Raw genomic sequence first — 6,832 nt, 5'->3', positions numbered from 1 at the left:
CTGAAGAGAGTAGACAGGAGTACAGGGAGATGCAGCGTAAGGTGAAAGTAGAGGTGGCAAAGGCCAAACAAGGGGCTTAAGATGACTTGTATGCTAGGTTGGACAGTAAGGAGGGAGAGACTGATCTGTACAGGTTGGCAAGGCAGAGAGACAGAGATGGGAAGGACGTGCAGCAGGTTAGGGTGATAAAGGATAAGGATGGAAGTGTGTTGACAGGTGCCAATAGTGTGATGGGAAAATGGAAAGAGTACTTTGAAGAGTTGATGAATGAGGAAAATGAAGAACGAAGAGTAGAAGAGGTGACTGTTGTGGACCAGGAAGTAGCAAAGATTAGTAAGGATGAAGTGAGCAGGGCAATGAAGAGGATGAAGAGTGGAAAGGCACTTGGTCCTGATGATATACCTGTGGAGGTATGGAAGTGTCTCGGAGAGGTAGCAGTAGAGTTTCTGACTGAGTTGTTCAACAGGATCTTAGATAGTGAGAAGATGCCCGAGGAATGGAGGAGAAGTGTGCTGGTGTCCATCTTTAAGAACAAGGGAGATGTGCAGAGTTGTGGCAACTACAGAGGAATAAAGCTGATGAGCCACACGATGAAGCTATGGGAAAGAGTAGTTGAAGCTAGACTAAGGGCAGAGGTGAACATCTGTGAGCAGCAGTATGGTTTCATGCCAAGAAAGAGTACAACAGATGCAATATTTGCTTTGAGGATGTTGATAGAGAAGTACAGAGAAGGTCAGAAGGAGCTGCATTGTGTCTTTGTAGATCTGGAGAAAGCTTCTGACAGGGTGCCCAGAGAGGAACTGTGGTTTTGTATGAGGAAGTCTGGAGTGGCAGAGAAGTATGTTAGAGTGGTGCAGGACATGTATGAGGACTGTAAGACAGTGGTGAGGTGTGCTGTAGGTGTGACAGAGGAGTTCAAGGTGGAGGTGGGACTACATCAGGGATCAGCTCTGAGCCCCTTCTTGTTTGCTATGGTGATGGACAGGATGACAGACGAGGTTAGACAGGAGTCTCCATGGACTATGATGTTTGCAGATGACATTGTGATCTGTAGTGAGAGCAGGGAACAGGTGGAGGAGAAGCTAGAGGCGTGGAGGTTTGCCCTGGAAAGGAGAGGAATGAAGGTTAGCCGCAGCAAGACGGAGTATCTGTGTGTGAATGAGAGGGACCCAAGTGGAAGAGTGAGGTTACAGGGAGAAGAGATCAAGAAGGTGGAGGATTTTAAGTACTTAGGGTCAACAGTCCAGAGCAATGGAGAGTGTGGAAAAGAGGTGAAGAAGCGTGTACAGGCAGGCTGGAACGGCTGGAGAAAAGTGTCAGGTGTGATAGAAGAGTTTCAGCTAAAATGAAAGGAAAGGTTTACAAAACTGTGGTGAGACCAGCCATGTTGTTTGGTCTGGAGACAGTGTCCCTGAGGAAAAGACAGGAGGCAGAGCTGGAGGTAGCAGAACTGAAGATGCTGAGGTTCTCTTTGGGAGTGACCAGGATGGATAGGATCAGGAATGAGGACATCAGAGGGACAGCACATGTTAGAGGCTTTGGAGATAAAGTCAGAGAGGACAGACTGAGATGGTTCAGACATGTCCAGAGGAGAGAGAGTGAATATATTGGTAGAAGGATGCTGAGTTTCCCACTGCCAGGCAGGAGGCCTAGAGGAAGACCAAAGAGGAGGTTTATGGATGTGGTTAAAGAGGACATGAAGGTAGTTGATGTGAGAGAGGAGGATGCAGCAGACAGGGTTAGATGGAGGCAATTGATTCACTGTGGCGACCCCTGAAGGGAAAAGATGAAAGGAAAAGAAGAAGAAGAAGAAGAAGAAGAAGATGGAGGACAGTGTGAAAAATGAAGGTATTAATACAAAAAATGTCAAAAGTCTGTACACTGACAAATTGAATTGTCAAAAACTAAGAAAGCAAAACACAACAGCGGTAAAGACCTGGATATGAACACATTAAAGGGTCAAAAACAGGCACAAATGCAGAAAACTGTCAGAAACCTGGATATTAACACAAAAAAAATGTAAAAACCTGAACATGAACCTGGACATTAACACACCAAAGTTCCTCCTTGTGGCAGTAATACTTCTAGCCCAGCTAGCTCAGTGTTTGAGCCTGTTATGTGCTAATATTGAGCTAAATGCTAAGCTAAAGTCCACAAACAGCATCTTCCAGGTGTTTCCTGTTGGTCCAGATGTGTCACATCTGTTCTGAAGACATCAGACTGAAGAGAAGATCAGTCAGAACATTTACTGATGATGATGATGGAGGATGGTAATACCGCTAACTGGTTGCTAACTGGTTACTAACTGGATGCTCACTGGTTGCTCGCTGGATGCTAGCTGGATGATAACTGGTTGCTAACTGGTTGCTAGCTGGATGCTAGCTGGATGTTAACTGGTTGCTACCTGGATGCTAGCTGGATGCTCACTGGTTGCTAACTGGTTGCTAGCTGGATGCTAACCTTTAACTCATCAGGTTCTACTGATGTTAGAACCTTAACAGCTACATAAATGTGGACCAAAGGCTGTATTCCAGTAGAAACATGGATCCATCCATAGGTGAACGCTGACAGGAGCTTCATGCAGATTTAATATTAGTTCCAGCTACACTCAGGTCTAGGGTTGCTAACCGTCCTTTGAAAAATGGAATCGTCCCACATTGAGCCACAAAATTAGACATCCCTTATGGAACGCACTTTGTCCCATTTTACCATGAGAATCAAAAATAGTCTGTAAAACGTCAACGTAATCAGAACAACAGGGAGCTTCATGTGAAAACTGACGGTGATCTCACTGCAGCCCTCTCCTACTCTGTGACCAATGAGCTGACAGCACACTCTCATCAGACTGTATGTAATATAACACAGCAGTCTAAACAGTCTATGACTCACACACAGGTACGACAACACAGAATCCAGCTCTTCTCATTGGTCGAGGTCCTGTCACCTGGAAAGAAGGTGTATAGGAAGACAAGAGACGACAACAAAGCAGCATGGACGACACTCAGATGAAATCATTCTGGGGTCTGGGACACTGCTGATGAAACTCCAGAGAAGATTAAGAGGCTGCAGAAGTACAGAAGGGAATGGGAACAAAAAAACGTGGGTGGAGAAAGTGTGTGATAATATTTACAAGGCTCACTGCTCTGTCTGCTTCTTCTGTAGCCCATGGAGGACTTTATGAAGTTAAACAGCATGCATCTAGTGCTGGATAAAACCACGAGGGACAACACAACCAGGGGAATCCTGGACTGGTTTGTTGTTCACCAGGGAACACCAGAGACAGAAATGGTTTGTAGAGAATAAGAATGATTTCTTTTTAGCCTGTAAGTCTGTCATCAGTGGGTAAGCACACTTTGGAACGCTGTAATTATGTCACCGTTTGTGCTATCAGAAAAAAATCCAACAGTTTCTGAAAGCTGAGATGTTGCACTTTACAGCCGGTATGGAGTTTTATTTTGTTTTTCATTAACAGTAGTTTAATTCATGTATATATATAGTAGAAGCATCCACTTTGCTCCCAGAAAGAGAACTGCCCTGTGTGATTAAAAAAAGCTGCAAAAAAGCTCCGTTTCATAGTTTTTTCCCACTAAAACACTAAAATCTAATTCTGTTTTCATGTTTTTCTGCATTTTAAACCATCAGTACACTCTTATCAGGAGGTAAACTGTAAATAACTGACAGATACTGAACTTTTCTTCTGAACAAATGGACACAAACGCAGACTGACAGGACATTTACTGACCCTTTGGTAGTCAAATTAAGAAAATCAGTCCATACATGGATATAACATGTATAATTTATACTGTACAGCAGGTGATGTCCTGTCCTTAAACTATACGTGTATACAGTAAGGCTTCTTCTCTGTTCTTTACTGCTGCATAGTACCACACCATGAAGCATGGTTTGACTACAAACACTGAATGAGTCCAGCACTGCCAGGAAGACGTCCTGAGGGAGGACTAAAGCTGAAGCAGTGGTCACAGATGTCTGGTCTCCAAAGGCAGTAGAGACGGTGGTTTAATGATGGGATGCAGGTTCTCCAGGCTGCTGAGCTTCCCACCATCCAGGCTGTTCTATCCTTGGTCCTCAGCATCCCATAATCCACTGGGTTTGTGGAGAGGAATTTCTGTTTTATGAACAACAAGTGGACTGATGTGAGGAACCAATGTTCTGCTTTAATCAGAAGTAAATGATGACATGTTTTACTGTGGAGCACCGAAAGACACACAACTTCTAACTGCAGCAAAAAGACACACAACTTCTAACTGCAGCAAAAAGACACACAGCTTCTGTAAGCTATCTAGCCTTTCTATGTGTGGTAGGACGGCCCAGTCCATCTCCACAGGTGTATTAGATCAGGTATGTGCAGCTGGCTTACAGGGCGGTGCTACACTGCATTATATCGGAGAGAGGGCTGCACATTTTCCACATGTGTCCTCTACCTGGAGCTGGGTGTTCACTCAGCCGTGTGGTTTTGCTGTCTCAGTCTTGAGATGCTGGTGGAGTATTTCTCTACCTACCTGTCAGAAGTCGGCTGGTACCTTGGCCGAAGGCTGGGAGCTGGGTGTGGGTGGCCTCGGAGCTGGGCGTAACCGATGCATGGCGTTGGATTTTCGAGTGATCATGTGACTGTTTCCCCTGATGCCTGAGGAGCTGTGGCTTCATTGACAAGCAGCTCTACATCCGTAGCAAGCTGCTGCTGTTCTGTCTTCACGTTCTGTCTTCATGTGCCATCTCCGTGTTCAGTGAAACCAGTTCTCTGCCCATCGGGAACTGCTGCACTGGTTTTATTTTATGGCTTTCAAGGACAATCTTGGTGTGCATGTGCCCAACACCTGGCACGCCCGTTGTAACTATTGTTTGTTAAAATTATTAGCATCAGAATTACTTTTCTTTGATTTTTGTAATCTGTTTATTCTCTCGTTTCATGATTCTATGTTTAGTTCTACAATTACTTCTTTGGGTTATATATGATTGTTTGTTTTGTTTTTATTTGTTTGGGTGAGCAGGTGGTCTGATTAGCTTTAGTGGTGACCTCCAGGGGTCAGTATAGTGTCAGGGTAGTTCTAGATCTCTGTTCCTGTGGATAACCGTGTTCTTCTTTCTGTGGACAGGAGCTGTTGGGCTGTATGATGAGTGGCTGGCTGATTCCCCCCTGAGGTGGTGGTCCCCTCACTCCCTGTACAGTGGAGCACTTGGGTGTCCATCAGTGGTGTGGTGTGGTGTGTTGCATCCGGACCCTCTCTCTCCCTCTTCAGTCAGTCATTCCAGTCTGGTAAGCCCTCAGCCCTGAGTTCAGTATACAGATGTTCGGTGTCTGCACCCTGGAGGTCCTAACAGATTACCTCTATTTGGCCACTTATTGAGCTGTCTCGTGGCATCACCACTAAGGTTTTTATACTGAACTATTGTCATTTTAACCAAAGAATACATTGTTAATAAATTCTATTTTGTGTACATTTGAGTCACGTCTGTCTCTCGTGTCATACATACCTGTGAGACCTTTCCCTGTATTTCTTTCTTTCTTTCAAGTTTATTTGTAAAAGGACAGCGTGCAGTTACATTAAAAAGATGGCTGCACCAGATTTAGCTTCAAGCTAATTTCCATCTGTAGTCCTTGGTCCATAAAAAAACATTCATTATTTAAAACAACACATATAAAATGCATTACATTAACAAAACAACACAAAATCAATATTAAAATATTTACAAATATGTGTGCAACGTTGTTGGTTTATAGTACAATTATCAAAATGCAAAAGTATAACGAGGAAGACTGTATTCAAACCAATTACAATATATTTAAAGTGCATTTAAATGACAAAAACAGAGTGCAAAAGTACAAAGATAAAGTGCAGAGTTGTATGCGAAACAATAGTTTCATAAATCCTAAAGGTGGTAGCTATCAGATGGTACCAACAAGGGTAGCATCTGATAGCTCTATACCAGATTGGTACTGTAAAAACACACTGTACTATTTTTACACTGATAGTCTGGCAGCCATCAGATGGTACCCACGAGGGTATCATCTGATGGCCAAATACCCGTCTGGTATTATTAATGCGAACAGGACTGATGATCAAACAGCCAGTTTTTAAAGCTGTGGAAATCTGCCGTGTTCTTAAAATTATCAGGCAGCCCATTCCATTCCTTGATGGCTTTGTAAGAAAAGGCTGACTGAGAGAAGGCAGACTTTCTTTTGGGAATGTGGCAGTCACCCCTGAACACCGACCTAAGCACTCTACTGGTTAGTTGAGAGCGTAGCTGTACAAAGGTCTTTAGAGGGGGTGGAGCCGCGTCATGTAAGATTTTATGTACCAGGCGGATATCAGAGTACCTGATCAGGTTGTCAAAGCTTAAAATTTTATATTTTTCCAATATGTTGCAATGGTGGTACCGCCGGGGCTTTTTATCTAGGATTTTCAAGGCCTGATTATGTAGTGCCCTAAGAGGGTTTAGAACTGTCAGTTTGGCTTGAGACCATGATGACATACAATACAACATATGGGATATAATTACAGCATTGAAATAAGTTTTTGCAGCTTCCAGCGACAAAGAGCTCCTAATGTGCTGGAAGTTCTCAATGTTAAATTTTAGAAGCAGACAGATCTTTTTGACGTGCTTTTTAAATTTAATCGTAGGATCCAATATAACACCTAAGTATTTTACTTCCTCTACGTTTTTGATCATATGACTACCAACATAGATATTTGGGGGGGCATTTAGATTTTGCTTGTTGGAGAAATACATTGTAACGGTTTTCTCTGTGTTCAACGTAAGCCATGACTTGTTAAGCCATTCAACTGCTTTTCCCATTGTCACTGAAAGCTTA

Source organism: Acanthochromis polyacanthus, chromosome 24 (assembly GCF_021347895.1).
Source record: "Acanthochromis polyacanthus isolate Apoly-LR-REF ecotype Palm Island chromosome 24, KAUST_Apoly_ChrSc, whole genome shotgun sequence".
In the NCBI taxonomy this organism is placed as follows: Eukaryota; Metazoa; Chordata; class Actinopteri; family Pomacentridae; genus Acanthochromis; species Acanthochromis polyacanthus.
The sequence above is the reverse complement of the archived record's forward strand: the minus strand, read 5'-3'. Positions refer to the sequence as shown.